Source organism: Heterocephalus glaber, unplaced genomic scaffold (genome assembly GCF_053883595.1).
Source record: "Heterocephalus glaber isolate CG9 unplaced genomic scaffold, H.glaber_assembly_v1.0 deba00000809, whole genome shotgun sequence".
NCBI classification, from domain to species: domain Eukaryota; kingdom Metazoa; phylum Chordata; class Mammalia; order Rodentia; family Bathyergidae; genus Heterocephalus; species Heterocephalus glaber.
Window position 1 is genome coordinate 5,990,395 of NW_028258163.1, and position 14,709 is coordinate 6,005,103.

Sequence of the window (14,709 nt, forward strand, 5' to 3'; positions counted from 1 at the left end):
ACGGATACACAAGGCCACATTGTCTCAACCTTACAGGATGAACATGATGCAAAAGTGAAAAGCAGGCAGCATAATGATTAAAATCAAATCATCCTCATCATTTGTATGTGCTGTGTGACAGCCCCTGGGCCACATGATGTCATCTGTGTAGCATTCATGAGACAGAACCATCACACACAGAAAATTCAGCATCTAGGTGGAAATTCAAATTGTACACATTAGAAAATCTACGATAATTTTTGATAAAACCCTAATTAATGGGGAAGCGAAGGATCACCTATAGTCATGTTTCCATCCTAACACTTCAAACTCTTTTACTCAATGCAATTACACAACTATCTCCATTTCAATGATGAATGAACAATCACTCAGAAAACTTATGCTAGATTCACGGGTTACAGCACAATGGATAGGAGATCCACATTCAAATCCTGACAACAGCCTACCACTTACAAGTTTTGTGATCTTGGGCAGCTTCTTTTCCTTGAACTTGTTCCCCATGTATAAAATGTAAAGTAACAAGAGCTCCTGTACAGTTGTGGTGAGAATTAAGTAAAGTGATAAATGCGATATAATAATCAGCAATCATTTAGTAATCCCTGTCCCAATGATTATGGTACCTGGAACTTTCTCACAAGAGTCACAGCTGAGAAATCAACTCTGGGCTGTGAAACTTCATTCACTTTGTACAGCATGAGAGAAGGAGACCAAAAGAGTTTGAAGGAAAGACTGATGAAGTGAACTGAGAAAGTCTTCCCAAAGAGGGAAGAGGGAAGAAGTGAACTTGGCATTAAGAAAGGAATTCAGATAATTAAGAAGACTGTTATGTTCTTCCCTTTGAGGTTGGGCTAAAGCCAGAACCATTGTTTTTGGCACCTGATATCAGACATCAAATTCATTGTATTTAATTGCCCTTTGATAATACAGGTCTAAACTTTAGGATGACATTAAGCAACTATAAGAAAGAGCCAAGAACAAAAATCAGGATGCCAGATTCACCAGTCCCAAGCCCAAATCCCTCTGCTAGATCTATTAAGACACCAAGGATTCATTGTCCAAGTTCTAGTCAGTCCAAGCCAAGCCTCACAAAGGGCAGGGCGTGGCCACTCTTCACTCTGGGGTGAAGAGTTTTGAGCCAACCTGTGGAAACTTGACAGCTAGGAGTCTTTGCATAAAGGGCACATCTTGGAGCGGCCCACCCCTGCACCAAACTTCCAAGGGGCCCAACACCCCGAGCATATAATGGGCTCCACATGCTGCTGCTGCTGCAGCTATTAATAGCATCAGCAGGCGTGTGTTTTGTTAAAGCCTCTAGATCATATTTCTTCACTTTGCAAGTCTATGTCCTACAACTGCTCCATTAAATTTTGCCTCCCTTTCCTCCTCCTCCACATTCTTGGAAATTCACCGTCAACTATAAAAACAAATGTAGAGGATTATAAAAATATTTTTAAGTCATTATTTGCCCTCTCTGTTTTTCTTCTGCCTCCCTAAGTGTGAATTTCTATAGTATCAGCTTCCTGGAAACTTTGATCTGACAGGGCAGTGTGAGAGACAGTGAATTCGACAGAGAGGGGAGGAAAGGAAGAACCCCAAAAGGAGCTGCAAGGTGGTCAGCTAAGTCCTTCTACATGTGTGGAAACTAAGCCAGGAAATGGCTCGGGAAAGCAAGAAAAGTCTTTAGACAAAATAAGTACAAACAAAAGAGAAGGAAAGACTGTACAGACTCAGGTGGCTCATCAAAAACTGAAAAAGACATACCTGCAGAAAATAGGGAGACAAAGAGAGTTCTGTCTCTGGGGAGGAGTTAGAGAAGCCATGCATGAGTGCAATCATAAGCCACGTCCCGCGGTACCATCTAGAGGACTGTCTTTACCAACTCTTCTGTAAATGCAAGCTCTGGATACATATTTTCCGGAAGGAGGGAACCCCACCTCATCTCAGTCTCTGCACGTGTTTAGATAAGTGTAAATTCTTTTATAAAGATGTGGAACCCTATGCTGGCTGTTTATCTTTTATATAATCAGAAAATAGTAGATTGGGTTTTAGGAAGCTTTGGTATCAACTCTCTGCAGGTTGGGTAGGGAGCAGATTTAAGGTCCCATATAATACAAAGCATACTACATGGCAACTTAGGGTCACAATCATGCATTTAGCATTATAAGCACTTTAGATTACTTTCTATTTTCCCTTGGTTTTGAGTGGAACTGTTTTCTAAAGAAAGCTGCTCCCTAACCTTGGCTCCAAAATACTCTCTATGGCATCATTGGTCATGAGAATCCATTTTCCTAAGACCCTTGTTAATCTCCTGTGAAAATTAAAATTTTGAGTAGGTAGGGTAAAGGCATTAATTACAAATTATTATAACATAGTTATGCCCAAGTGCTTCATAATATCTGTGTATTGATCCTCCAAATAAAACTAACACATTTTTTAAAAGCCCCATGCACATTAGGATTGCCTTCATTTGATCCCCGTAAAAATCCTGAGTTAATGACTTCATTTAACATGCAGTAAGATGGGCCTTAGGGGGAGAGAGGTGGGTAACTTATTAAGGGTTGCACAGTTTGAAGACAGCTGAGCGGGGGTCGTATCTACTCTGTGACCTCAGCCTGTTACCCCCTCAGACATGCTCACATCTGCAGCACAAACTGAAGATTTCTGGAAGCTCTGGGATATGATTGTGGATGAATAAAGCCTTGGAGCATAAAACTAACCTAACCGTCTTCCCTAAACCTCCTGAACGTGGTACTCGAGTTCAGTGATCTCCTTCCCGCACTGGTGATGCCTTGCAATCTGTCGTAGTCCAGCGTCTCCGCCTCTTTCTGTGCATCCACAAGTCCCACATCCCAACAGCTCAACGTATCATGTGCTTCTCGATGAAGGAAGATTCTTCACCCAGGCCCCTGCCCTCCTCCTTCTCCCCTGCTCTGTAGCAGATCCTCCTGAGTCCACTCCTAGACCACTCAGTAGCCCAGGAATTAAAAAGAAGTCTCTGGATTTCAAGGAACACAAACTCACCTCAAAGTAGCCCAGGTAGAACAGGACTTGACTGGATGAACCCTGAAGGGGAGGGCACAGAGCAGAAGGCTGATGCAAGCCTTGGGCCTCAGGAAGAACTGGAAATAAGAAAACAAGCACCTACTCCCCAAAGTACCACCTGGCACCCTGGCTCCACGGTCACCTCCATCCTCTCTGTCCATCCCCCATGTGTCAGGAAACACCACCTAAGCTCTAAGAGTGACAGCCTACAGCCTCTGCAACTGAACGTCATCCTCATTCTCAGAATCTATGTGGAAAAAAGGGAAGTGGAGGAGAATCCCAAACAAGCAAACCTCTAGATCAATCAAATATGGCCAAGGAGCAGTCAAGTAAGAACCCAGAAACACACTTGGAGTGGAGGAGGGACAGTTCCCAGGATGGGGTGCATGCTTTTTCCACCACCTTGGATATGCCCTTGTTCTTTATTCTTTTTGAACCTCCTTCAGAGCCTCTCCTAATATCCTGCACCCTAAGCCATCTTAGATAGCACCCATCCCAGAAGCTTTATTCACCACCTCTGGAGGCTTTCTGTTAGTCCCCCATGCCATAAGTGGGAGTTGCTGCCATTATTGGGGTCCTGTCATTATTTAAGAAAAGGGGACCTGCCTGGTTCAACTGACTCCCCCCGCAGCAGGGACATAGTGAGTCAGTCTAGCAACTGGTGGAACTCAACACACACACACACAAAGTTGGGGGGTGCAGAGCCCCCAGGGGGCCATGGGGTCTGCACTCACTCCACCAGTATCCCCACACCGCAGGGAGTGTAACATTAAGTAGCCAATAAAAACACAATGACAGGGAGAGAGAGATGGAGGGGGAAAGGGAAAGGAAAAGAAACAACTTTCTATTTTAGTACCAATGCAATGCTTTCTTTTTTTTCTCTTTTTTTGAAAGAGGCCTCACATTTTTATTTTGCACTACACCCCGCAAATTATGTAGTCAGTCATGTAAGTGACCTAACACTGTGCCAATTATCTAAGAGTTATTGAGGTATATGTAGATATTTATCATTATTATCATTATGAAGTGTTCACATAAAGTCTGACAGTTTCAAAAAATAACAGTATTCCAGAATTATTTGACACCTATAATCGCATTTGAGTCTCTAAGGTAGATAAGAAATGACTATTATGTACATTTTGCAAAAGAGGAAGCTAAAATTTAAAAGCCAGAAGATTAAACATGTCACTGAGCAGTGGCAAGGCAGGGCACTCTGACCAGTATCCTGTTTTTGCCCTGGCACCTGCCCTTCAGTGACCTGTGGGCCAGCCGAGTGGCCTTTTTCTCTTTCCTGGAGGGAGAAGGAGCCAACCGTATTGAGCTGTCTGGAAACTTGCTGGGTGCCACAGTGCTAGGAGTATTTGCCGGGCCACTGCACCAAGGAGTTCCACCCTTCCCTGCATTTATTTTTCTTCCCAAACTTCACAAAACCATAAAAACCAAAGATGACACCTGAGAAGCAGCCGTCCAACTTTGAAACTCCAGCCTGAGGTGTAGACGGCAGGACCACAAGACGTGTTTCTTTGCAACTGTTGACTCAAGTCTGTTTACCTGGCTCCTTCTTTCCAGTTTCCTTGCCTGGAACTTGCACAGCCCTCAGATTTATGCTCGGGCAGACCGGGGTTTTATGGTGTGTTCATCACCCATCCCTCCCCAGGATACGGCACCTCTCCCTGCAGCTGTCAAAACCACCCACTTGTACCCAGGCGAGTATCAGGCAGTTCAGTGAGGGCAACTCCTCGGAAATAATACCGGGGTCTGGCCAAAAGGTTTTTCCCAATTGCCCAAGATTTGGTGATAAAAATACCAAATACGGTGGAGTGGAGAGAAAAACAGAGGTCAGACCAGCCCACAGGGCAGGGAGGGGCAGGAGACATAGCTTGGGATGGGGGAACAGAGGCTGGCAAATGCCAAGCTCCTGAACTTGCCCTGGGGTGCCCTGCCTTGGAGCTGCTTAGAGTAGATGGGAGTCACTCTCCACGAGTCCATGCCTAAAACAGAGGTGCTCTTGAGACTGACCTAAACCAGAAACTGGCTGCCTTGAGTTTCAGAAGAATCTTTTTCTAATGATCTTGACTTTCTTTTTTTTTTTTTTGTACCGACTTGGTCCTTGTGCTTGTGAGGCAGGTGGTGGAGCCACTGAGCTAAATCCTTGGGCTCTATCTTAACTTTCTTTATGGGATTATTAAATGGAAGGTGAGTGTAGAGTCAGTGGGTAGAACATGATGGAGGCAGTTATTGACATTGGTCCTTAAGCTGGAAAACACACAGATTAATAATAGGTAGATATAAGTGATATCACCCTTTGTCATCCATTGGACTCTGGATGTTTTATTTCTAATTTTCACAACAGCTCTGAATCACATTTATTATTAAGGCCATTTTAAACATGAAGACATTGAGGTTCGAAAAGTAGCATAACCTGCCCAAATTCACACAATAAATTACATTACCAATACCTGTAATTCAGGTACAATATTTCACCACCAAGTAAGTTCAACTCGTGCTCTGTGCACAGAACCTCTCCTCGTGGTATCCCAGAGAATGAGCATGGTGGCCACCATTGTACCATTGCTGACATCATGAGAATTCTCAGCCTGCTTTGCAGGAATAAGGCCAGTCTCTTCCAGGGCTGGTGACTCAGGGAACTACCATCCAGAATCCCAGGGATGCCTCTCCATGGATGAAGGAAGGCTCACTCTCACCGGAAGAGAGCAGATGAAAAGGTTGCCAGATTTTCCACTGACTAATTAGCTTTCTCCCTTATTTCTTCTTTATGTACCAAACCAATTTCCCTACTTATATAAGCATTTCTTCCAGAGAAATCTAAATTAAGACCAAAGAGAAAAATTGAGAAGCTATACTTCCATGAAGGTGTACTTCCTATGTCTGATAAAGCTTGGCTAAGAGAGGATAAAAATAAAGATGATACCACCACTATCACCAGGAAGGAATTTATATCTCTTGAAAACATTCAGTTGTAGAGTTACCTGTATTGTATTAATCCCTGCTCTTGTTTCTTGCAGTTCAAATAATGGAGAGGCTTTCAGTAAGTATGTAGACAGTCAACAAGGTAGATTCCTATTTAAGTGGATTTAATTTTCACAGTTTGCATGGAAAATAAATTTTGGTGACTCTAATTAATTCTCTAATATTCAGTTTATTCATCTACAAAAGAGGAATAAAATTCAGTAAGTATTAAAATAGCATGATTTTTGTCTTGTTTTATCCCTTTTCTAAATTACAATGTGTTATATACATGCAACAACTCCACATAAAGGATGTAAACATTATATACTGCAAATGTGTACTAATTTTTAAAAATTTTTAATGATATAATATGTAGAAGATAATACTAGACATCACGAGAGGATATGCAATGAAAACAATGTTTATTATTTACACAATAAATAAGATACTCCAGAGTATGAAAGGCTGGCAGGTAAAGCTCATACCTACATAAGTAATAGCAACACTGACGGGGCAGTAGAAGCCCATTCCACAGTGTAAGACACCCAAAAATGACAGAACTTGCTGTCATTCAATCTGATCACCAGAATTTAGAATGTGATTATGAGCTGCATGAAAATGCTCTCTAAAGAGCTGTGGAACTAAGGCATTTTTAAATCATTCTCCTTGTTACAAACAATAGGACACAGGAAAACGTCTTATCTTTTTTTTTTTTTTTTTAGTACCAGGGATTAAACTTGGGTCCTTGAGCTTGCACAGCAGGCGGCCAAACCACTGAGCTAAATTGTCAGCCCAAAAAGTCTTATCTTTAACTTATAGAGTTTAAGTAACTTACTTAAGATTATACAGTAAGCAGCAGAGCAGGGAGACCAACTCAGGCAAGTTTATCTTTTCTATAAGCATCAGTTTCCTTAACTATAAAAAGAAAATAATAACAGGATCAACCTCATACGGATGTTATGAGAATTAAATGAGTCAGTATATGCAAAGGCCTTTGCATATTGCTCAACACAATACAGGGACATAAAATATTATTGGTGTCATTGTTGCTAACCTGTATTTATCAGTCTCATTCTTCTAGAAGCAATTCAAAGCCTAAAGATTGCCAGCACTTGGTACTTTCTATGGCTTTGTGCAAAAGACATAAGGTCACTTTATCCAAGCGCAAAATTTCTCAACCAACATTTTTGAAGCAACTGTTCTATTTATTGGAAGGTCATATGTTCATAGTGGAATAAAAGACTTTACACTGAGCAAATTCTGTCTGCTCAATTGGAACATGCAGCCTAAAATATACCACATAGTATTTTCAGAACAGAGTGGGAAAATGCTTTGGAGAACAACATAAATTGGACTTGGATAATTCTTGTAATTAATTCAATAAATATGAAAAGTAGATAATTCAGGAACAAAATGAATTATTTTTATAAATCAGTAGGTTGCCCATCTTTCCAGTATCTTTAAAGTAGCTTGGATTAGTCAGTGCTTGAAACATTGCACCATTGTTCAACCCTCTCCTCAAGAAGGTAGACCCAGCTAAAATTCTCCCTACTCTGTTCCTCCACTCCAGCAACCCTGACTTCTCCATGCCTCACAGGAAGATGCTCAGTATCAGCCATAGGACAGGTCCATACCTGTTCAGCTGCTTAGAAAAGTGGCCAGCATACCAGATTTGACCTTTGGAATGACGCCCTTGAAGGGCATTTTAGAAAGATTCTCTGCAGTGTGGAGAAGTAAAAGGAGAAAACTTTGATTAAAGAGAGATTAGTGAAAAGAGAGCAGTATGAAATATGACAAAGACTTGAAATAAAGGCATTAGTAGCAGACAAATTTGAAAGATCTATAACTGATATCTATTGGTGACCTATGAATGTAGGAGATGGTGAGGCAGGAGGGCTCAGATATTGTAAAAGATTTCTCTCCTGGAAGAATCCATGGTCATGGAGTCATCAACAAAAACTGCAAATGTAAGAGGAAATGCAGGGCAGAGAAGAACAATCAAGAATCTTTCTCTAGACATCTCAAGTTAGAAGTACATGAAAATGTGTAGTATGTGCATTAAAATGTCTAGTAAATACTAGAATATGTGGGTCAGATGATCAGGGAAGAAAAGTAGGCTAGAAATACAGATTCTGGAGACAGGGGTAACCTGGTATGATTGCATGTGGTACTCAGAGTAGATCTTGCCTAGAAGGAAGCCCTAGGCCCTAAGAGGCACCAACATGTCAATAGTGAATGAATAGAGAAGACGAAGTAGTAGGAAAGGCCCCAAGAAACAGCCTGAGTCAGAGGGGAAAAGAAGACAGCAGTTACTGGGACTAAGAGAGAAGGAGCTAACTTAGCTTGTCTTTAAGTAGGTTCTTTAGGATGTAACTCCTCTGCTTAAAGATTTTCCATTAAATGCTCCTCTGCGCTCTGGGAAGGATCACTGTATCGGTTAGGGTTCACTAGAGGAACACATCGATATGATATGATATGATATGATATGATATGATATATAAAGACTTTACAAGATAGGCTTACAATGGCCACCTGCAGAGTCAGGTGTGGAAGAATGCAAAGGGGCTGTGTGTGTATGCTGGACAGCAGGAGGATCTAGCCATAAGTAAAAGGTCTAGAGCTTACTGTAGAGTCCCTTGCATGAAAGTCCCTACTGGGCAGCCAGAGGGTCTGCATCGGAAGGCTGCAGAGTCATGCTGGAAGCCTGGAGATGGACTTCCAAAGGTGGTGGTGAACACTGGAACTCTTCTGAAGAGACAGAAGAGAGACTTTCTTCTTCTTTCCCTTTTTATTCCATTGAGGCAACAAGCCTATTGGTTGGTGCCACCCATACCCAGGATGAGTCTTCCTTCTTCAGTAAGTCAATCATCCAGACATACCCAGAAATGCTAAACTGATCAGGTAGGCATTTCCTATTCAAGTTGATAACATAGTTAACTGTCACAATCACACACTGACCCTTGCCTGCCATGTAAACTTGGGTGAGTTTAGCAGGATAACTAGACATTATCAAATCAAGTATGGAGTGGAACACCACACAGTAAGTTTTCTTGTGAGAAAAGTAACTGAGAAAGAATTTAAGCCTGGACATAACCTGAAGAAAAAGGTCCAGCCTATAAAAAGTTAATCTCAGGTATCAAAATAGCATCAGGCAAGCTGTGCATGGTGGCACAGGACTGTAACTCCAGCATTTTAGAGACTGAGGTGGGAGGATCACAAATTTGAGACAAACCTGGGCTACATAATGAGTTCAAAGCCAACCTGAACTACATAGAGAAATCCTGTTTCCAAAGAAAAAAAGGTTTCTAACTGTGTTAACAGTCAGACCAGCTTTTTCTGTCATACTTTCTGTTTCTATAAATATACAAGCATGTCTCCTAATTAAATTCTTATGGGGCTTGTGTTAAGTCTGTGGGTTTTGGTGACTGCTAAAATGCTCTGTGGTTTTGTCCTTTTCTTTCAGGAAATACTTCTCCAAGTTGCTCTCTCTGTGGCTCATGTTCCTGCACTCAGAGAGCTCGTTTTGTTGTCAGTGACTGTTGTTCATTTTCTTCTTGTCTGAGAGAAGACAGGTTGAGAGTCTAGTTGTGAGACATGACAGAGGAAGCTATCCATCCTCTACAAAAACAACTATAGAAGAACAAATGGGACCAGTGTGGTATCAGTCATCAAAGTCCCAATGGGCTTTCTGTTGTCACTGATCCGTGTGAGACTGTTGACTATCACATTTAGAAGCACATAAATATCAGTTTTTAATTACTGTCAACACAGTCTCAAAAGTTTGGCAAGATATTATTCAGGACAAGTTACCTTCTTAAGCTTATAAATTGTAATCTATTTTACTTAATGCTAAATTTATGAGTTCATATATACAGATTATCAATCTGGAGTTGCTAAACACAATTACAATAGATATAAAATGACGTTCTCTATCATTTTCTAGTGTGTCATCCAGCTCCTCAAAGGGGAGACAAGCAAAAAAAAAGGGGTGTTGGCATTTGATGAAATTGTAAATTATTTAATATTTACCAGTAAGGAAACTCATGCTTTTCCAAACCCATGCCTACGTCTCTGCTCCTCTCTGGCACTGGAAGTATTTAATGTTTTTCTAAAAGCTTCTCAATTCTTAGGGGCTAGAGGAAATCTGGGTTTATCAAGTCGAAGCCTCTTAAGTGTCTTTTTAAGTATCTACACACGCCTGGTCAATAACAAATGAAAACTGTAGCTTTCACCAATTTTGGTTTCACCCCTAGAGCCACTGTCAGTCTGCTTCTTATCCTTCTTTATGTTTGGTGCTCGAGGGAACAAAGAACAGTGAATGGGCTGAAGTGTGTGCTGAGGTCTCAGGCCATTGAGATGGTATATACCTGAAAGTAGGTATATGAGAGGGACACATGCTAGAAGGGAGAGCAAATTATTATTATGATGGAAGTAATAGAAATAAAGGGCATTTAATTTTATTCAAGGTCCCTAAGTCTCCAATAAAGGCTTTTCATAAAGATCCCTAACCAGCCATGTGCAGTGGTGCACATCTGTAATTCCAGCTCAAGAGGCAGAGATAGGAGGATACCAAGTTCAAGGCCAGTCTGGGCAACATAATGAGACCCTGTTTCAAGTGTTTAAAAAAGGACTGGGAATATAGCTCAGCAATCTCTGGGAGGAGGAGGAGGAGGAGGAAGAGAAAGAGGAGGAGGAGGAAGAGGAAGAGGAGGAGGAGGAGAAGAGGAAGAAAAAGAAGGGGAAGGGGAAGAAGAGGAGGAGGAAGAAGAGGAAAGAGAAAAACCTAATTGTATACTCATGAAGCTACTAATTTACCAGAAAGTGAAATGGCCATAGGGATTTCTATCCAAACTAGAACTTGGGAAATGGAGAATCAAAATAGGAATTTATAGCTTAAAATTCCCTCCCTTTATCTCCCAAAGCACAGCCCCTCAGGACAGTTGAGTTTTGGTGGTAGAAGCAAGTGCATTCTGCTGTCTGATTTATTTCTCCTGCATTACTAACAGAGTGACCAATCTTGCTGGTTTTCCTAGGACTGTCCTGGTTTTAGCACTAAAACTCCTATTTCTCAGAAACCTCATCATCCCACGCAAACCCAGCAAGCTGATCAGTGCAGAGAGAAAAAGAGTATGCATAACTTTTTGCAATTCAGTCCTCAGTGACAAGAAAATATAGCATCTTGACTGTTGGATCCGGCCCACCCTGATGTTTTTGCTTAGTTCAGTCTTGGACCATCTGACAGGCCTTGGAAGGCAATGAACGCAAGGGTCTTTCTTTGCAAGAGCTCCTGGTATTTGGTAGGTCCTCTTATTTAGAATTCTTCTTGGGAGGGAAGGAGGGACCAGAGATAACTCTCCCTGCAACAAGGCAGCTTCACAGACAGTTTCACAGACAGCACCAAAGCCCACATGAATCCTAAAACATGATGCCCCCTAAAGAACACTACAGAAGGCATGACAGACTTCTGATGGTTATCACCTGCATGGTGTAGGCTGACATGAGGTGGACTGGGGCTTCAGTCACCAGCCTAGGGAAGCAGCTTTTAATCATGAGTGCAGCAAAGGTAGCACTGCACCAAAAAGAAGTCTCACTCATATTTTATTTGACTCAGGCTTGAGGTTATGCATTGACTCATTATACACACTGCCCATCATCTGCCCAGCAGCCCCAGGCTACAAAGCTATAGGTCATGTCAAGGATTAGAGGCTTCTGGGAACTGACAAGTTGGGGAGATGCTCCCTCAATGCCATGTGTAAAACTACCCTCTTCTGCTCTCACCCCAAGTCTGAACCCTGGGTACACCTGAACAGCAAACCCATAAGCCATTTCCCCTTCCTTCCCCCAAGCCAGATATGGCTTCCTCACAGGGCCCCACACAGGGTCCAAGCCACAGACCAAGGCCAGGCAAGCTGCGTGGTCAGATAGCCACTCTCAGAGCCACCATCTGGCCCACAGACTATTTTGCCTCAATTTTCTATTGGCACATTATCCTGCCTTTATCTGTGTTTTCAAGAGAATTGTGCTGAGGAGGCATGATGTACCTATGAGGAGATTAGACAGAGGTTTTCCAACTCTGGAAGTCACTTCAGAAGAAGATGTTGGCTTCCAGCCCTCAGGGCCCTCAAAACATGTGCACTCAAAGGCTAAGCTGGCAGCTCTGAGGAGCTCCAGAGAGTTTGAAGGAGGAGTCATCTCCTTGGCCCCTCACAGATAGGTGAAGGGCTTCAGTAAGGAGGTGAGCTGGGCTCCTGAGAGAATTAGATATATCATTAGTACTTCCTGTGCACAAAGCCATGGAACCTTCTGCTGACCTGAAAAAATTAGAAACTAGAACTGAAACAATTATACAATTTGTGTCCTTAACTTACAGGAGTTTTGAGTCAAACACTGGGAAAATCAAGAAATAAGCATAGAAAGGATTTGAGAGATGAGAACATATACAGGCTGACTGTGACAAAAAATGACAAATTGAACTTACCTCAAGCATAGGCTGCCTGGCTTCTTGGGCTCTCAAAGAACTCTATCCAAACTGGAAATGGCTGTGGGCCCTTCTGAATATTCATGGCTCTCCAGAGCCTCCAAGTTGCTAGCTGCTTTTCCCCAGGAACATTTGAAACTAGGAAGAGACTGGAAGAGACTAGGAAGAGACTGGCCCTGACACAGGAGATTTTCTCTGGGAAAAAAACCTGTTTATCACTCCTTCCCCACACAGACAAATTGAAATGAGATCATTTTATTTCACACACAGGTCCTAGACATGCCCCTCCTTGATTCATTCAATACTTTTGTGTGTGCATGCCCTGTGCCAACTTCCACACTGTGCTGGGGATGTGGACCTGAAAAGACTGAATTTCTGCTTGCCATGGAGCTATCAAACCCTCTGCCCCAGGGTTTCTCTGGCCCAAGATAATAAGATGTGCAAACTTTCTAGGTTGGAGAGTAAAATGAGGTTAAGGTGAGGAAAGGGTCATGAGGGGAGAGGGTGAGACAGAGAGAACTATAAGATCTAGACCTTCTCTTTCCCTTCATTCCAAAAGGGTTTCCAAGCTATTGCAAAGTTCAGCTGTGTTACTAATGTGAATATGTAAACATCCTGAAGGGACGAAGACTCACTTGTAACACAAGATTCTGTCCTTACGCATTTCTGTTTCCATGTTTTTACTCTTCATTGTATTCCTATGCACAGAACCTTAGGGCGAATAAACTTATAACAATCACTTACAACGATGCTTTGAATCAATAAATAAATTTACACAACAAAAGAATTGATGATTGGTCAAACGAGCTTCTCCAGTAAGCTTACTTTTACTTCAGTAAGAAATGTATGAAGAGTGATCCAGTAAAAGCCCTAGAGACTTAAGTAAGCCCCATTTATAACAAAACTCATGACTTAGCAAAAGGAGCTGATCAGAAAACATCTCACCCTGTGCAATTGAGAAATAGAGATGAGCTTTTCAAAAAACATAAAATAAAGTCAGTCTAACCAGGGAATCTAGGGAGCCGTCAGCTCGTGTGATGGAGCCACAAAATTGCAAGAATAGCATCCAGGGTAGATCTAGTCCCACAAAAGCCCCATCCAATCCACCAGCTTCATGGCAGCACACACTGTACCCAGTGCTGTTCACTGTCTGTGGCTCGAGTCATTGGCCAGACCAATTTAGGGATGTGAAAACAACACAACATTTTTGCAAAGCCTTTGGATTTCCACACCCTGTGGCTTCCATTCAGACCTTACTTTGTAAAGGGCTACATGCTTCCATGGCCTTTGTTGTTCCCATCTCCAATGAGTCCAAAGAAAAGAGAAACCTTCAGCCCTGGCCAGCTGAAGCTGGAGAGGCATTCCTGGGCTGGCGCTAAGGCAGTGAGTGGCAGGAGGGGCAGGGCCTCCGGGTAAAGCCTGCACTTCTGTGGCAGCCGGGTGGCCCTGTCCAGGGCCTGTTTCTCTCCTTCCTCAGCTTATTGGCCTGGAGAAATAGAACTAAGGTTCACCATGGAGACCCTCTCCAAGGAAGGCAGTGTGGTTTATGAACTCTTGGAAACGTGTTCACTTTTCACACCTGCAAATGGTCCTTGGTATTTTTCTGAAACAAAACAAAACATCAGAGTCTGCCTTCTTAGGTATTAAGGGTCTTTTCCATCAGAAAAGGAATTTCTATTCTGCTTTTCTGATAGACTTGAAGATGGAATCTTGTCACTGAACCATGACTGTCCCTCATTATATGGAAAATAGATTCCTTCAAAATAGTCCCAGTTAAATCAATCATGGGTAACTTTTGCCAGCCCCACAACATAAGGGAAGAAAGAGGGAGCACTTACTCTGCCCTTTCTGGTCATTTCTTCCCAGCAAGTTCTTTGGTTCAATAAATGTGTCCTTGAAGATCCATATTTCTTTCTTCCCCTTTGCCCACCTTGGTCCATGATGACCACATCTCTAAAGGGTCTTAGTTTCACAAATAGGCTCAGAGTCCTCACTGTGACCCAAATTTCATAGTTGTTATCTTAACCAAATCTAATGAAGAAAAGTGAAGTAAATGATGAGGAATCTGTGATTCCATTTTCAAAGAGCTTTTAATGATATGGATAAATACTCATGCTTAAGTAAAAAGAAACCAGGAATGAATATATGCATAATTTCCATTATGACTTCTTCTATGACATCTGAATCATTTGTGTAATATGTATTTTTCAAATTGGAAA